This window comes from Eulemur rufifrons, chromosome 25 (assembly GCF_041146395.1).
Source record: "Eulemur rufifrons isolate Redbay chromosome 25, OSU_ERuf_1, whole genome shotgun sequence".
NCBI lineage: Eukaryota > Metazoa > Chordata > Mammalia > Primates > Lemuridae > Eulemur > Eulemur rufifrons.
Window position 1 is genome coordinate 22,751,060 of NC_091007.1, and position 13,967 is coordinate 22,765,026.

General features: G+C 46.0%; 1 pseudogene; it reads right to left on the bottom strand.

Annotated features, from left to right (window-relative positions):
• Positions 1-2,683: 2,683 nt before the first annotated feature.
• On the bottom strand, positions 2,684-2,802 carry LOC138375422 (5S ribosomal RNA; annotated as a pseudogene).
• Between the last annotated feature and the right edge of the window lie 11,165 nt (positions 2,803-13,967).

Here is a 13,967-nt window from a genome sequence, read left to right on the forward strand (position 1 = left end):
CTGTCTGCTTCTTCCCCTGCCTCACTGATTGGGTTTTTTCACTTTCCCTGTATCATTTATCATCTTGTAAAGGTGAGACATACCTTGAAGGTTCAAGGTCATTTGGGAATCACTTTTGGAGCAGATGTGTGTGATTTGGGCTTTTAAATACTATCAGACTAGGAGAGATTTTGAAAAAACACAGCAAACCTTTAGGTCTGGCCTTCTGGGCATCTCCCCAAAAACCAGTAGACTACATAGAAGTTTGTGATTTTTTGAGTTGATTCATTCTGGTTTGAGAGTAGGGGACATACAGTTGCAAGAATGAGTTTGCATCGCAGTTGTGAGAATTGAAGTTATTTTTTTCAGAAGAAGTAACAGTAAAGGACGTGAGGTTAAGCAAACAGATGAGTGACCAGGACATTCTGCCCCTAAGTGCTTTTGAAAATCCAGTGGACACTTGGCCATATGCACTGGGCTGTTGGCAGCAAAGGCACTTTGCTAAGCAGTGGAGAAAATAGATGATGGGGTAAGATTGCACTCTGAGGGAGGCCGAGTCCTCAGAAAGAGCAAGGGAGACTGTAGGAACGTTCCACATTCTGAACCGCGTGAAGGTTGGTTCCAAATGGACTTGAGGCTGGAGGAGGTGACATTTGAGGCCAGTTTGAAGGTTAAAGGTGGGTAATATTCATCCGTATGGAGAGTGGGGGAGGCAGAGGGAGCAGTGAGGTCATGACCAGCATTATGAGCTCATGGAACATCTCTCAGGGACGCGGGGAGCTGGGTGGGGGCAGGGCATCAGGGTACACAGGGCTAGGAGGTGACCTCAGAGTGTGATGTTGGCACTTCCTCCACACCTGACTTGCCTGGGGGCCCCTGCCAAGCCAGAGGAGCAGGGCTTGACATAGAGCCAGATCCTGTGGGAGGTGGGCACGGGGAGACACTGGGACAGGGCCCCGGTAGAGAGTTTTTCAGTCATCACAGCTGTTTCCCGCAGTCAGTCAGGTCTGCCCCGGTGCTGTGACTCATCTTGTTGGCTCAGAGGAGACACTGAGTGGCATGGAGAGGGAAGCACAGGCCTGGAGGAGTCCTGGGACCGTGTATGTGACTTTTGCTTTGCCGGTGGTCTCAGCGGTTAAGGGATCTGGGGACTTAGTTTCCTCATGAGAAGATTATTAGTCTGTTGTGATGCTCTAAAATTCTATGCCCAGCCCAGGTCCCTCTTCTCCTGATCTTTCCTTCTTACTGTGTTTAAACTCTCTATATCAATAACTATTTCTCAAGTAGCTCTTGTGTTGCAGAATTGCAGGGCTGAGGTCGCAGTATCCTCAGTAGAGCTGATAACATTTCCAGAAACAGGGAATAGTGGGGAGAGAAAAACATTTTTAAAGGGATGGGACATTTTGATGAGAGTAGGCATTTTTTTAAACTCCAGTCTTAGTGGCAAAACTTAAAATGATGAAATAACTTGGTTGCTCACAAAATAATCATGGTATATGTATTCAAAAGTCCTCAGAAAAAAATCCTTTTTTCCTGCCCCTGGCCCCTGAGTGTTCCTGTGTCTAATCCTAGGGGTCAATGGGAGCCCAAGATACCAAGAGGGACCCAGAGCCTGCCAGGGTCCCCTGAAGTCTCATGCCTGGCCTGCTGCTCAGTCCCTGCTCTTACCTGTTAGATTCAGCTGTGGACGTTGTCAAGGTAATGCTAGGTTCCAGGGCCATGGTCACAGTCTACTTGCAGAGATGCAGAGACAATCTGGCTCATTCTCAGGTCCCCCAGCCTCTGCAGCACTTGCTCTAGGGAGAGAAGTAGCTTTGGGTTTTCAGACGCCAAGGCAGAAGGGTCGGGAGAGCAGGCAGCCCTTTCCCTGGAAAGAGGTGCAGCCACTTCCTCCCCACACCTGGCTCCCCTGACCAGGCCTTGGCTGTCCCGCAGTCTTCTCCCGTCAGGCTGCTCTTCCATTCTCTGCCCATCTGGCCTGCTGGACATGAGCAGATCTCTAGAGCCAGGGGCTGGGGCTAAGAGTTAGGCCCAAGCCTGGAGAGAGGTTGGATGAGGTTGCAATCAAGCAGGTGGGGCCAGCTGGGGGTGGGGGTGGGCTTTTCCATGGCTCAAGTCCTAAATGTGAGGATTATCCCCCAAACTGCTACTCCCAGGAAAGAGGCCTAATGATCTCCAGGTTGCCAAGAGTCATAGGGCAAACATCTGACCACCGGTTTCTCAGGTGCTCTCTTGGTTGGGTAGGTGTTCCTGAAGCTCAAAGGTGGGCTGGGGGTAGGGGCCATGAGACTATGGTTTATTGTCTTTTTACTTCCAGGGGGCAGGGAGAGGCTTCTAGTTGGGCGACTTGTTTTCCTAAAAAGACCTGAATCAGAAATGCAGCCCATGGTTGGGGCAAGGTAAGGGGAAGGGAGGCCAGGAAGAGAATGAGAGAGAGAGAGAGAAAGGGAAAGAGAGAGACAGAGGGAGAGAAAGTGGCATTGGAGAGAGAGGCCTGGAGAGAGAGCTCCATTGACCACAATGACCACTCACCATGCTTTCTCTGCACAGTAGGCACCCAGGTTAGGGTCATGCTGCAGCACCAAGCAGCAGTACCTTTCTTCCTCCTGACACTCTCTCCAGGGTGGCAGCAGGAGCCAGGGTGGGCGGGGAGGGTGGAGGGCCCCCCGTTGTCCCCACTGGTGGGCCAAAAGAAGAGGCAAAAGAGTACGGGCACCTGGTGTTCCCAGGTAGTCTCTAATCCAAGTACTAACCGGGCCCGACCCTGCTTAGCTTCTGAGATCAGATGAGATTGGGTGTGTTCAGGGTGGTATGGCCCTAGATGATGGCGGCTGTCCCCAGACACCTCAAGAGGCTGAGCTGCTACGTGTCCCTCCTGGCCCAGCACCCGCTGACACCCCCGCACCATCCTGCAGCCCTATATCCTTCAAAGCCTTGCTCAGGAGCTTCTACTTATTAAAGACTCCAGATCTTAGGAGAAATACATATAGAAATGAAAACAAAAATCAAAGACTCACTATCACATAGATTGACAACACGGAGGACACCAGTGGAGGACAATGTGTGACTTAGCAGATTCTACAAACTGCAGGAGCTTAGATTAAGGCCCAAGGAAATATTCTAGGGGAGTGTGACATGGCTCAGAGCTTCTTGGACATGAGCAGACTGGCTTCGGCTGACAGCAGCTCTTAGATTTTCTCAGAGGAGCCAGAAAAGTAAAAAGTTCCTTCCTCGCCTTTCATCCTTCATGCAGTAGTAAGTAGTCCACAGTTATATTGTGAATGGATACGATTATTCTGTGGGATAATGCAAAGAAGAAATGATGTCGGTTATCTTTGAGAACTGGGAATTTGGGTGTGAGAGAAAGAGGTAAAATTGATAAAGTAGAGTAAAAACTCCTAGTTCTCAGTTTGAATTTGGATTATCAGTGGAAACTCAATGTAGTTTTCTTTAATAAGATTTATGTTTGTTTGTTTGTTTGTTTGTTTCCATGGAAAATGCTGAGAAACAGGAGATCGTGGTCTCAACAAACCATTGTCATTAAATGTTCCTAAGACTTACTGGAGACACAGGCTGACTTCAAGTTTAGGGCAGGAAATGTACACTTCTTATATTGGGAAGTGTGGATGCTATGATATCACATATGACTGTAAGGTTTTTTGGAGTGGCCAGTGCCAGAGAAAGAAAGACAAGCAGAGTTGAAAGGGACAAGTAAAGAGGCTTTATTGGGGTGTTTCCCGGTGAGGGTAACAAGTCCCAAGAGAGAGACCCGGGCGAGCTTCATGGTCCCACTCAGTGGCACCAGAGAAGTCACGCCACCCAGAAGTCTGAGTGGGCTTATATGTGTTTTTAGGGCTAGGGGATGGGAGTTTCTCCAGCAGGAAGGTTTTGGCACAAAGAGTGAGGAATGTCTTTGTTTCAGCTTTAGGGCGGGTATTGAGGAATAGGAGGGGCTCCTTCTTTTTTCATTAGGGAAGGGAGGGGTGCCTGCCACCAGCCTTACATTCCAGCCTTTTAGTGATAATAGGGTGCTGCGGTCTTTCTGGCTACTTCCTGCTTTTGAGGGGCATAGTGGGGGCTATGGGCCAGAGTCGACTGGTGGAGGGATGACTGGAAAGGGAGACTAGGGGCGAAGAAGTATCTGATTTACTGCCACGCTGGATAATTTCTGCAGGTGGCATTGGAGAAACTGTAAAAGACAGGGGGCAAAGAGAAAAATTAGGTAAATGATGATATTGAGTCGCCAGGCTGTATACCAGTGTGAGAGACATTAGAGCCGGTTTTTGGCAGCTGAGGCAGATATTGGTCTGTGTGGGCATGGAGAAGTTGTCTGAGGAGAGAAAGATATGGGAAATAGGAGGCCAAAGGTGGGGGCTGGGCTGGAAGATAATGGTTAATGAGAAAAGGCCTAATGAGAAAAGGCCGGCTGTACATAAGTTTGAAATGTCCGTGAGGTGGCATTGGAGTGAAATTGACCTGCTAGTCTTGTCTGGGGAGGTGACTACGTATCTGATGGGGGACATGGGGGGTTTGAGGCCCCCTTTAGGGTTAACAGAGGCACAAATGTCAGAGTCCTGTAAACAGTGGGTGGAGAAGGCATGTAAGTTCTGTCCCAGGGAGAGTTTAAGGGCCTCCCTGGTGAGAGTAGTGGCCACGGCTAAGGCGCGGAGACAGGGCAGCCAGTCATGGACCATGGTGTTCAGCTGTTTGGATAAGTAGGCTACTGGGAGTAGGCAAATGGGAGTAGATCCCAGAGTTTGGGTGAGGATGATGAGGGCCAGGCCCTGGCGCTCATCTGTATAGAGATAAAAGAGTTTTTCAGGATGAGGGAGTCTTAGAGGGGGTGTTTGTAAGAGTGAGTCACAAAGTTTTAGGAACACGTGGCAGACAGCCTGAGGGTTTAACAGAGGGCCAGCAGAGGCATCACGTGCTGCCTCATAAAGGGGTTTGGCAAGGAGAGAAAAGTTGGGAATCCAGTGTCGAAAGAAACTAATGAACCCGAGGAAGGATAGAATTTGTTCAGCAGTGGTGGGAGGCTGGAGGTCCCGAAGGGCCTGCTGGCAATTAACAGTGAGATGATGGGAAGTGGGGGTGAGACTAAGTCCAAGGTATGTCTTAGCTGAACTTTGGAGGGGGACATCCAGTAGCCCTTGGAGGCAAGAGAGTTGAGTAGAGAGGCAGTGTGTGTGTGGCTGTCAGAGTATGAGGGGCTGCAGAGTAATAAATCATCCACATATTGGAGGACAGTGCTCAGCTGTAAGGGGCATTGAAGATTTTGGGCAAGAGCCTGATCAAAGAGGTGGGGGCTGTTCCTGAACACCTGGGGCAGGACAGTCTAAGTGAGTTGTCAAGACATGTTTGTGTCGGGATCTTCCCGCATAAAGGCAAAGAGATTGTAGCTGGATAATGGTAAAGAAAGTGTCTTTGAGGTCATGGAGGAAAAGTGGAGGGTGGTGTCCAGCTTGGTTAATAAGTCTCTTTCCAATAGTGGAGCAGGACAGGAGGGCATGATAAAGAAGGAATGGGTGATGGGACGGTCATCTATTAGACAGGTTAGGGGACCGGTGGTGGGGGATCGAGAGGGATTGCTGTCAATACCTACGACCAACATCTGGGAAGGATATGTAGGGCCTGAAAAGGAAGGCAGGACAGAGTAGGTAGCCCCTGTGTCAACCAGAAAAGACACTGCCTTACCTGCTACCTTGATTGTTACCTTGGGCTCGGCGAGGGTTATCGGGGTCACTGATTCAGGGCCTCTTCAGTCTTTAGTAGCCAGAGCCAAAGCTGCCATCGGCAGGTCTAGGGATGGAAGGACTGACCCTCCGGACTTCTGTCCCAAGAGGCAGTCACTTTTCTAGTGTCCCTCTTGACTACATGCTGGGCAAGGCATGGTGGGTGGACATGGCTGCAGGCACCGCTTGGCCCAGTGACCTTCTTTACCACACTTGAAGCAGGTGCCTGGTGGAGTGTGGCTGGTCACCTTAGACCAGGTCAATGGCTTTGCAGGTCCCACCGGCCTCAAGGCTGCAAGGCTTGGGCTGGTAGGTAAAGACTTTAAATGCCATGTTTACCAGGACTCGGATAGGGGTCTGAGGGCGGTCCTCTGCCTTTTTGAGTTTTTTTCTGCTATCAGGAGATGACTGGGTAATAAAGTGGATTGTAAGGACAGTAGTCCCCACAGGGGAGGTAGGATCTAGGCGGGTATATTGGATAAGGGCGTCTGTAAGGTGGCTGAGAAAGGCTGAGGGGTTTTTGTCTGCCCTTTGAGTTATTTCTCTGAGTTTATTATAATTTACAGCATGGTAGGTGGCGGCCTGGAGGCCAGCAGGGACACACTGCAACATGCAGTCCCGCCGTTTCCTACCCTCCTGGCCGGCTGGGGTGTCGAGTTGGTGTTCCCACTCCTGCTCTTTGCGAGGGACAGCCTCAGCCCCTACTGGCATAGAGCAGTCTGTAAGATGGGCATTGTCAGCATGTTCCTGAGCCACTGCCCAGATGCGCTCCCTTTCATCAGTAGTAAGGGTAGGGGATAGTATAACAAAAATATCATGCCAGGTAAGGTCATATGTCTGTGTCAAGTAACAGAACTCTTTGGTGTAGGCTGTAGGGTCATTAGAGAATGATCCTAGGTGCTTTTCAATCTGAGAAAGGTCAGAAAGGAAGAAGGGAACATGTACGCATACAACCCCTTCGGCGCCTGCCACCTCCTGTAATGGACAGAGGAGGGTCTGGTCTGAGGGGTTTGCATGGGAGCGAGTGTGATGGCTGATGGGAGATGTCGGCGGTGAGCAGCTGGGTGGCACGGAAGGGTGAGGGGGAGCATCCAGGTATGGTGGAGGTCGAGTGGGGGGAGGGCTGAGAGATTCGGGTGGATCAGAGAAAGCAGAAGGGGCGTCTGAAGAGACATCTGGTGGAGAGTTAGAGGGAGAAGAGGTGGAGGGTTGTGGGGAATCCAGCACAAGGTGGACTTGTGCAGGGTGGCAGGTCAGACAGAGAGAAGAACAGGAGCGCAAACAGAAAAAGGCTTGGACATATGGGATCTCCGACCATTTGCCATTTTTGTGACAGAAGTCATCAAGGTCTTGTAGAATATTGAAACCAAAAATCCCATTTTCAGGCCATTGGGAGCCATTGTCCAATTTGTACATTGGTCAGGCAGTATTGCAGTAAAGAGTGAGGCACTTGGGCTGGATGTCTAAATCTAGGGCCTTCAGATTGGCCAGCAGACACCCCAGGGGTGTCTCGTGGGGAATTTGGGAATTTTGGTTACCCATGTTGCCTCAACCCAGATGAGGAAATAGCCAGAGACAGCTTCCTGGCTATGGGGGCAGCAAAAGTCTGGGGGGACATCTCCGCTGGAGACTAGAGTGCCGGAATGGAAAGGGGCAAGGGGAATTCAGGCATCCCTGAATAGCCTCAACCCATGGAATGGTGGAGCCTCTGACATGGGCCCACTGTTTAACAGACAGGGAACAGCTTTCTGGAAGGAACAGCGGCTCCCAGTGGGGGATCCGTGTTGGGATAACACAGGGTGACTCACCCAGGCTGAGGTCATCAATCAGGGACTCAAAAGCAGTCAGCAGAAGTCCCGGTCTGGAATGTGAGAGTCCGCAGAAAGGGGTGGCACAGCCAAATGCCCCAGAGCGGGCTGGCACAGCCGAATGCCCCTCTGGGGTTTTGGCACCAAATGTAAGGTTTTTTTTGGAGTGTCCGGCACCAGAGAAAGAAAGACGAGCAGAGTTGAAAAGGATAAGTAAAGTGGCTTTATTGGGGTGTTCCCAGGTGGGAGTAATGAGTCCCAAGAGAGGGACCCAGGCGAGATTCACAGTCCCACCGAGTGGGACCAGAGAAGTCACGCCGCCCAGAAGTCTGAGTGGGCTTATATGTGTTTTTAGAGTTGGAGGATGTGAGTTTCTCCAGCAGGAAGGTTTTGGCGCGAAGAGTGAGGAATGTCTTTGTTTCAGCTTTAGGGCGGGTATTGAGGAATAGGAGGGGCTTCTTCTTTTTTCATTAGGGAAGGGAGGGGTGCCTGCCACCAGCCTTACAATGATGAGGATCATGTCAAAAGAGCCAGAAACCAGAATAAGTAGACTCCCATTTGCCAAACACAGGACAGTTTGATCACTGGTAAGTATAATTGCAAGATATTGAAACACATTAAATATGTCCAAATATGCATTATTAAATGCATAGCTATTGACTCAGGTCACTGTGGATAGTGCTAGAAAACAATGTGAACCCAGGTTGCCCCCATCTAGTTGGGATTTGTGGACATTCTTTCAAAAGACATCTCAACCAATCACAATGTATGTGCTGTATTTGGACTAGATTCAAAGAAACTGAAATGAGTGTATATATATATATATATATATATATATATATATCTCAGAAAAACACCAACATTGAGTACTTGCTGTTATATCTAATATGGTTAAATTTTTAGATGTAATATGGTTGCTGTGATTATATTTAAAAAGGAAAGTCTCTACATTTGATAGAAATATATTGACTTTTTATTGATGAAGGGATATTATTAATGGGATAATCAACTTAAGATGGGAGGGGTAGTGGGTATAAAAGAAACAAGATCTGCACATGAGTTGATGATTTTTGAGTCAGGGTAGTGAGTATATATTATAGTATTCTTTCTGTTTTTGTTTATATTTCACATTTTCCATAATAAAAATTTAAAAAGATACCATAAACATGGTAGGACAAGGTATTTGTAGCACATATGATTGGCAGAATATCTCTGTTTAATATGCTTAATATGCATTTGACAATATATCCTCTTTATCAATCAAGGAAATACAAAATAAAAAATGAAGCAAGATACAATTTCAAACTCACCAGATTCAGGAAACTTAAAAAACTGATCATCGCATTGGCTAGGATGAACAATCTTCCACACACACTGCTGATATGGCAGGTGAATTTATACAACTGTTTGGAAAACAATTTATCATAATGGATATAAATAAACACAAGCATAATTTAGGAATAAGCATATTCTCTGTATCATAGAGAAGATAGGGCACATGTGACCAGGAAACATCTAGAGTAATACTCACGGGAGCCCTGTTGATGTGTACCTAGTCAAAATTTGGATAAAAATATTTTGATTTATTCATGCAATGTCATTCTATAGAATTGCTGATGAACTACAGCTTCATGTGTAAACAAGGATTATTCTCCAAACAGAAGGTTTCACATGGAACACAAGTTACCAAGAATGAATCCAGAATTGTTCCACATATATGAACTGTGAAATTAACAAAGTATCTCAGTGAGATAGTCATATATATAGAGTAAAATCTTTAAAAGGAAAAGCAAGGAAAATGATGACAGTCCAGGTGGGATTTGTTTGGGAGAATTTTTTTTTTGGTTCAATAACTTCAGAAAAAGATACACAGCAGCTTCCCATATATGAATAATGCTCCTTTTATTAAGGTGAATGGTAGAGTTAATTCTATTGAATATAATAATTATTATTATTATTCTTTAACATATCCATTTCCCAAATTAAAAGAAAAGAGAAAGAAACAGGCCACAAAGATCCCTTGGAACATTTGGGGGCCTTTGTAAGGTAGCAGTCTAACTTTGTTTTTCCATGTGGAGAGCCAATGGTGCCACCATATTTGCTAACAGATGAAAAGTGTTGCCTCTGTCATACACCAAGTTTACAAGCATGGGTGGATGACTCTTTCAGCCCTCTATTGTAAATCATTGGTCTAATTGTAAAAACCTGCATAACACTACATGGTTTTATTTATTATAAGTTCAAATTATACTGGGTATTTCACAAGCCAAACTCTCTCACCTCAATTTTCTCCTCTTCTTTTTATGCTCTATCCTTCCCTACTTCCTTCTTCTCCTCATTTTTCTTCTCTCTCCAAGTTTTATTGTCCTATTGGCTCATTGTTCATTAATATTAATTTTAAGATCAGATTTAAATTTCTAGTTATAACCCTGTTTAATTTTGATTATTTATTAATTAGGAGGAAATTATTATTTTTGGGATTCTGTGTCTTTATATCTAAGAATAGAGTATAGCTCTCCATTGATTTGGGCCTTCATTTGTGTTTTCACTGAGTTTTCCATCTAAGTTGGCACATATTTCTCCCAGGTGCTATGTAGATTTTCTGGGACTTTGAATGTTATCCTTTTTAAAAATTGCATCTTCTATTGTAGTCTATATGCAAAGGGTCACCTGGGGAGTATGGCACGTTCTGTGGGTTACTCGAGGGTTGGCATACACTGTGCAAAATGTCACCCATGGGCTGTTGTGCCTGTGTACAGAGCATCTCATGCAGGGCGCTGGGCCCTGCCTCTGCTCATACAGGGCACAGGGCCCCACCTCCTCTCACCCAGGGCACGGCAGTCCCGCCCCCTCTCATGCCAGGGTGTGGCGCCCCACCTCCTCACGCAGGGCTCGGGGTTCCTGCCTCCTCTCTTGCAAGGCCTAGTGGTGCCACGTGGTCTCATGCAGGGCATGAGGCCAGAGGGCATGATGGGCCATCCTTCCCCTGGTGGCCATCGTGGACACTGTAGCCCTCAGTGTTCATAGGGCAGGACAGGGCTTCTGCCCCCTGCTGACCATTGCGGGCACTGCAGCCCTCGGCGCCCACAGAGCGGCTGTGAGCGCCCCCTCCTGGCCGTGCTGCAGAACCAGTTAAATTCTGAGTTCAGAGTATTCAATGCCAGGATCTGGAAATTAAATGTGAGATGGGGCTCACCACCCTGTGTCTTTTAGAAAAAGGGTGAGGGAGGAAAGAATTAAGTGGATAACATATGTAATGAAATAAGTGTAGACATAAATTCTACAACTTCCACAAAAAATTCACTCAACATAGTCCTCAGACTTACAATGGAAAACTATAAAGACGCCAGATCTAGGGTACCTTTGGTTTGGCGATGAGTTTTCACACACACATCTAAAGCTGATCCACAGCAAAAAAATATAATTTATTCCATGGGTTTTATAACGTTAAAAATGCATACTTTGTGAAAGACCATGTTCAGAGAACAAGAAGAGAAGCTTTGGGCTGATAGGAAATATTTCAAGAATACATATCTGGAGAATTTATATCAAAAATATACTAAGAGTTTTTAAAAATCAATAAGACAACCAATTAAAAATGGGTAAAGATCTGAACAGACACCTCAACAAAGAAGAAACACAGATGGAAAACGATAATACAAAAAGATGATCAACATCATATATCATTAGGGAATAGCACATTACAAGAACAATGAGCACGGCACACCTTTGAAAACTGCTAAACTCTAAAAACGTGACAAACCATTGCTGGAGGAAAACACAGGAACTCTCATTCATTGCTGGTAGAATGCATGATGGTACAGTCACTTTAGAAGACAATGTAGGAGGCCAGAATATGCCATCCCAAAATATCACTGTAGAAGACCACAATATACCACTCCAAAATATACCTTTTTTTTTTTTTTTTTTTTTTTTTGATACAGAGTCTTGTACTGTTACCTGGGCTGGAGTGCAATGACATGATCATAGCTCACTGACTCCTTGAATTTCCAGGCTGTAGTCATCCTCAACCTCCCAAGTAGCTAGGACAAGAGGTGTGCACCACCACACCCAACTAATATATATATATTTTTTTTGTACAGGCAGGTTCTTGCTATATTGCCCAGGATAGTCTTGAACTCCTGGCCTCAAGTGAGCTTCCCACCTTGACATCCCAAAAGGTTGGGATTATAGGAATGAGCCACCATGCCCAGCCCAGCGGAAGGATTATTTTGACCTGATTATTTTGAGACACTACAGACACAGGAAAAGCTCTGAAAACAGAGTACAAGTTATACTTCCATAAGGGAAATTTACATTACATAATGTATTTACATAAATAAAGGAGACCTACCTCCATTTGTAAATGCATCTTCCTCTCATACCAAGAAGAGAAGGATGACTAAATCATGAGAGATTTTTATCAATGCAGAAGGCACCACTTAAGTCTGAACAACAAACCTTGCTCTTGTTTACCTTGCTTTTCCCGGTTACCTCCCCACTACTGGCACCCACAACACCCATTCTTTCTTTGTTTCAGTTGAAGATAGTAGTTAAGCCTGAACTCAAAGCTACCTCTTGGAGATTTACTCAGTTTTCCTATTGCTTATGCATACATAAAGAAAACATTATTCAATTATACTTGTTAAAGCATGGTAACATAAACTAAAATAAAATCCCAAGACCCATGCCTACTGAATCAACCCCCTCTTAGCCATGCAAACCTCAGAGAAACCTTAAAACTGAGTTTCAGGAGTTAGATACATTTGACCAGCATTGATATTAAGAAAGAAAACAAAACAGTGATCATAAGAGTAACAAAACTGGTACTTTGTGACAATAAGATACTAAATTATTAACAGGATCCAACCCCTAACCTAACCCCTAACCTGAACTCGAACCCAAACCCTAACACTGACTGTTGACTCCTTCTCCCGTCCCTCCCCTGACTATTGACTCCTGCATCCTGACTTCTAATCCTCGACTATTGACTTCTAATGCCCCACACCTAACTGTTGTCTAACTTAATTCTAACTGTACTACACAGTTAAGAAATGTAAATACACCAGGTGAGTGCAAAGCCTAGAACAGCTGCACTGAAATGAGTAAGAAGAGCTGTTTCACTTTACACATGATCACCCCTCCCCTAAGTCAGCACAGCTCAGTGCCCACCTGGTAGTTTTTCTCTAGGTTGGGGGTGGAGAGCAGAGAAGAGTGGAACATGTGCCTGACATTTCCTGCCTGACTTGGAGTGTAGGGGTCATCCCTGGGCAAGAATTGGCTTGAGCCCAGAGTCAGCAAAGCTGGACGTGCTTCTTGGGGCCAAAGGTCAATAGGGCCAGAATGCTCCTTGAGGCCAGAAGTTGATAGGTCCGGACACGGCCTGTTGATTGCTGAATGCTTCTTGGCACTAGAGGTCAATGGCCTATTGAATAGACAAACTGTTTCCTATGGCGAATAGCCAAGGGCCTTTGGTCTTGCACACAAGCCAAGGTGTGTCTCATTGTCCTGCACGTGGGTAATGAGGTCCAAAGGCTAAGATGCAAACGTCTGCCTTCCTTGTGCAATTTCCATAAGAAATGGAACATGTCGCCTCAGGACTCTAAAGATAGTCACGTACCAGGAAGTAGCTGCTGGACAAAAGGAGTATAAAAATAAAGCGACTGGTGCTTTTGGCACTGCAGTCTTGTACCGTCTTTGTGTGTCTGTGTGTTTCTTTATATGTCTGTATGTTTTTTTCTGTGTTCATCCCCCTTTCTGTAATCGGGCCTCAACAACTGGCGCAGTGAGCAGGGTCTGTGTCGTTCAGGACGGAGGGACCGAAGAGGCACACCTTTGGCCATAGGTAAGCGGCATCTAACAGGGGACTTTCAGGATAAGATGGGGAATTGACCCTCAGCACCAGAGCATAAATATCAAAAGCTAATTCAGGGACTTTTGCACTCTGTAGGAGTGGAAGTGAAGGAAAGTACTTTAAAACAATTATTTGCTCTGGTACAGAAACATTGTTATTGGTTTCAATGTCAGTCAGAAGTGCAACTAAATCTTCATAGTTGGCAACAAGTAGTTAAGGCTTTTTGTGTTGCCCATCAGAAAGGTGAAACTATGATTTAAAAGTTTGGATCATCTGCAGTGCAATTACTCAGGCATTACGGTTGCTGCAGACAGAATCAGAAAAAGCTTATGCAGGTGAAGAACCCTAAAAGGAGCCCTTGCCATCCCGGGCCCCTTCCCCTGAAGAGTTTGGGGATGGGGAGGAGCCACCAGATAAGGATCTTCCCGATAAATTGCCCACTCGTGCAGATATAGAAAATTAATTTCTTTGCTTAAAAAGAATAAGGTGATTCCAGGCCCTTCACTTTCTTTTTCAGCTTATCCAGTTCGGCCTTCTGCCCCTCCAGTGGGACGAACTTTAGGATTCCACTTACCCAAGGACTGGATGATGATT